This window comes from Anas platyrhynchos, chromosome 1, assembly GCF_047663525.1.
Source record: "Anas platyrhynchos isolate ZD024472 breed Pekin duck chromosome 1, IASCAAS_PekinDuck_T2T, whole genome shotgun sequence".
NCBI lineage: Eukaryota > Metazoa > Chordata > Aves > Anseriformes > Anatidae > Anas > Anas platyrhynchos.
Genome location: NC_092587.1, coordinates 54,885,471 through 54,890,003, shown reverse-complemented (window position 1 = coordinate 54,890,003; position 4,533 = coordinate 54,885,471).

Sequence of the window (4,533 nt, the reverse complement as noted above, 5' to 3'; positions counted from 1 at the left end):
GGAGATGCTTCCTGAAGGCAGCAGCAAGCTCCGTTTGGGTAGTGCTGGTTGTTCATCCTCCCAGGGGCATCCAAAATCTCTGATCTGGGCCTTATTGGACAAGAAATCTAAAAAAAATTTACAACCTGAGCTTACCTAGGAGAGGCCGAGGGCTGTAAATGAAGAGTCACAATCTATACAGGCATAATAAGTTTACTGCGACCTTTTCAGCATATGAATTCTCTTTATGCCGAATTGCTTATTTGGGGGAAACATACCTTTGAAGATGCTTCTATTTTCTACTCTATCAAGCAATAATAACAACAATAAAAATGCCATTGAGACCTATTCGCCGCTCTGTAATCCACCTGGGGACACTTTTCTTGATCTTTAATGTCTTTTTTTCTGGCAAGGGGAAACGTTTTACAAAGGACTGTGAATCACATTTATCTGGAGTATATTCTTAAGTAACAAAATATCTTTTCAGTTGCAGGATGCAAACCCAACAGCTGGTAGGTTAAAAAGTGACCACGGCTATTGTGATACAACTGAAATTATTTTGCAGGAAAGGCAGGTGCTGAAAAACTGAGATTTGACTTTTCTATCTTGATTAATTGATCCTAGAAGGGAGGAAAGACAATTGAGGTAAGTATGGGATAAGAATATTTACAGATATTTTGCTAATGCCAGCATCATTTTGATGCCGAGTTCTGTGAAAAATTGGAAATTCTCCAGGAGCTTTGGATAATTTCAGAAGAAGGAAGCTTTATTGAATCAAATATGACAAAGGTTAATTTAATCAGCTTAATATTCTCTCTCCCATATATGTGTATTACATTTCCTTTAGTGGTCTTCGATTTTTGCTTGTGCTACAGTTAGTGGGGAAAGCGATATTACATTTCAGGTAGCCTCCTTTCTTCCTCACTTTGACAAACACTGTCTCTGTGCCCTAGCTTACAGCAGGTGAGACTTTGTATTTAATTACCTTGAGAAATCCCTGACTCTTGTGGTTCCACAAACGGCGTGCTGCCTTTGGAGCAGTATGATTCATAGTGCGCTCTTTGCTATGTTCAGTGATGTGGAGTTTGCATTACACTTTCACACATCATACACCTTTGATGTAGTACCACGATTAGATTCTGGTTTAGAGATACCAGCGTCTCGTGGTTATTAGCAGGATGCTGCATTTCCATGTGGTAACAGGCATAGCAATGTTTCCCTCTTATCTTCTTTTGGCAGCTTAGAGGGGATATGGATTGTAGGACTGTCTTTTCGTCCACCGGAGTGTGACTTCCATTTCTGTCTGATCCATTGGAATTAGTGCATTTGTCCACTGGTGAAAGGAGAGCAAGTGCAGAGCCAGCATGATTCCTCTGTGTAATTCAGCTGTGCGAAAGGATTTCCACTAATCAGGATAGCTTTCTTTAGCTTTCTTATCCATTTACTTAGTTCCCGCTAATGCTTATTTACAAAGAGAGAAGCAGACTTATGACCTCCTTGGGCAGATAGTGAGGTCTGTGTTATATGTCAAGTAACTCATTAATTATTTTATTTTATTATTATTATTACTATTATTATTTTTGGTGAGAAAAATACAATCAAAATCTGATCCTTCTAGGTTATTATTACAAATTTAGCTGAAGCTGAAAGACAGCATCGTGGCAACAGGGCATATGATCACTGAGAGTTCACCTATGTGAAGTGATAGAATTTAGGGAGGATGTTTGTCTTACAGCAGTCATCATCTCAGGATTAATTCAGGAAAAAAAAAAAAAAACAAACCAGAACTGTGCTTCCCCTTTGAGATACTTATCTACTGCAGAGCTAATTGGACTCTCATCCATTTTCACTTATTTTTTTCACTTCTGCCACACATAAACAACTGTAATCTGAGGAATAAGGTGCTTCAAGTCCATATCAGACAATGTACATGAAAGTTTTGATGTTAGCGTCATGGTGCATTACTAGCACTTTAAAAGTAAGGATAAAAAGTAAGGATATGCTTAAAAGTAAGCAAATCCTGCTTCTACCTTCTGTGTCTAGTACATGTAAGCCATATGACATCGCTTATTTGAAAGCATATTCTAAAATTCAGAGGTTTCATTGATAAATAACAGGTCTTGGTTGCCAGTTAACATTTCTCCTACATTTTTAGCTTACCAGTCTTTCATATAAATTTCTGTATTAGTCTTCTTTTTGTACTGACCTTTTCACTGTTCATGCCTTCCATTTGATTTTACAGTTTTAATATCCTCTGGTCCTTGGGTTAGGTAGCCTATGCCCTCTATACAGAATTATCTGTTTTACATCTTTCCTCATGAATCAGTCTCTCTAAACCTGTAATATTTTTTTTCCTGTTTCTTTTTGGTATTCTCACAGTTCTGCTGACATTTTTGTGGTAGTGTGGTGCCCAGCATAATACAGAGTTACTTTGCTGTCTGATCTTGTAAAATATTCTAAAATATCTGTTATAGTCTCTAACCTGTTCCTAGGATATAAGCCAAGAATGATAAATCTGGTTGAATTTGCTGCAGCCCAAGACACATACATGCCCATCCACATTGTATTTAGATTTGGAAAACAATTCCCACAACCATTTAAAATCTTAAAATAAATAAATAAACAAATATTGCATGCCTGCTGTATATTTTGGTTAAAGAACATTGAAGCATTTATAGTCATCATTCATTATATGGGAAACCCTTCACCTTCCTCAAAACTTAGCAAACCTCACCTATATTTAGAGGAAGCATAGGAATCTTTACATTGGCATTATTTTCTTTGGTGTTTTCCTTGTACATTAAGATGTAAGTGGATGCTTTTTCCTCCTGCTCTTGCTGTTAGACTTGCTCCTTCTTACAGTATCCCTGGTATATAGTCCTCTTTCGTTTTCTAAATAAAGGAAGGAAGAAGTGTCATAGTGCTGTTTTTCTTAATTGAAATGAGATACTTTAGCTGCTCCATATAACCACAAACCATACAGTATTGGGGTTCTGGATTCTAGAAATGCTTTACCAAAAGTCTTTTGGAGAAGTGGGAGTGAATATCAGTTTTAATTAATATAACATAACTGGGAGTTATTAGAAGTTGTCCACAATTTTAAGGCAAACCTCTCCTGGAAAAAGGAACACTAAACCTTTCATATTGGTGAGTACAACTTGCAACTTTTTCAAAGGATGCATATACACAGTAAAGGATGTAGCACCTATTAAATGTATTCTGGCAAACTGTTTGCCAAGGATTCTGTGGTGCTGAGAGCTTTAATGTGTTGAAGAGGGGGATAGTCAGATTTGTGGAAGAGAGCTCCAGTGAAGGTTACCAATCTTATATAGGCCACATCCAGCCTGGGAAGTTCCCGAGCAAATGTGTTTGGGATTTGGAATAGAATTAGGGAAAAGTTTCATAATGTGTTTGCCTTTTGCTTACATTGTTCCAAAGGTTTTTGTATATGTTCATGGTTAGGGACACAATTCTGGGCTAGAGGAATCCCTTCCCTTCCCTTCCCTTCCCTTCCCTTCCCTTCCCTTCCCTTCCCTTCCCTTCCCTTCCCTTCCCTTCCCTTCCCTTCCCTTCCCTTCCCTTCCCTTCCCTTCCCTTCCCTTCCCTTCCCTTCCCTTCCCTTCCCTTCCCTTCCCTTCCCTTCCCTTCCCTTCCCTTCCCTTCCCTTCCCTTCCCTTCCCTTCCCTTCCCTTCCCTTCCCTTCCCTTCCCTTCCCTTCGTTCGTAACTTATTTTCCTTGGTGTAGTTTATGACAACCACTTGTGTGAAAAGTGGAAGGTTCAGGTGGAAATATGTATGTGAGAAATACATCAGATAAAAGAATGACAGTATCCATAGGAAAAAAATGTTTGCTTCCTAATAAAAAACCAGGAAACTTCAGTCCTTTTTTACTGTGACTTTTTGCTTATATGCTGCTTTTTGCTTCTTATCCGTGTTCTTTAGGCTGCATATGAGCATACCTGTTCAGGTACACATATATTTTATGATACTACTCTGTGATTGAAAATGCCAGTTGTTTTGTATACTAATTATCACTTTGTCCTGCCAGATGTAGCATATCAGAGTGCTTCAAGCTTTTTTTAGCTTCTATTACTTCTTAATAGTCCTTGCAATGGACTGTTCTTTGGTTTGCCTGATAGAAGTTTGTACTCCTAGGATTCAGGTTTAGTGGTTCTGTTTTTACATGACTCCTCTGATAATTGGCTCAAAAGCTGAAAATAGCAAATGGCTACAATAGACACCCCAGAGGCTAGAAGTAGGTCACTAATAGTCCATGCCACCATTGAGTTTTGGGAAATCCATAGCTTGTACTGCAAATGATGTGGAAAAGAAAGTGAGATGTCATGAGCTGTATCACCCAAAGGAGATAATGCAAATAAAAACCAGTGATGGGTGTTTCTATGTAAACCCCCAATGAGAGCTAGGCTCAGATTACCAAACAAGAAAAAGCTGGTGCTGAAAGAGCAGGTCTGTGCATCGTAACACCTTCTAGCAACTCTCAAATGGATATTTACAGCAGGAAAAAAAGCTGTTAGTCCCAGTGGGAAACCCTGA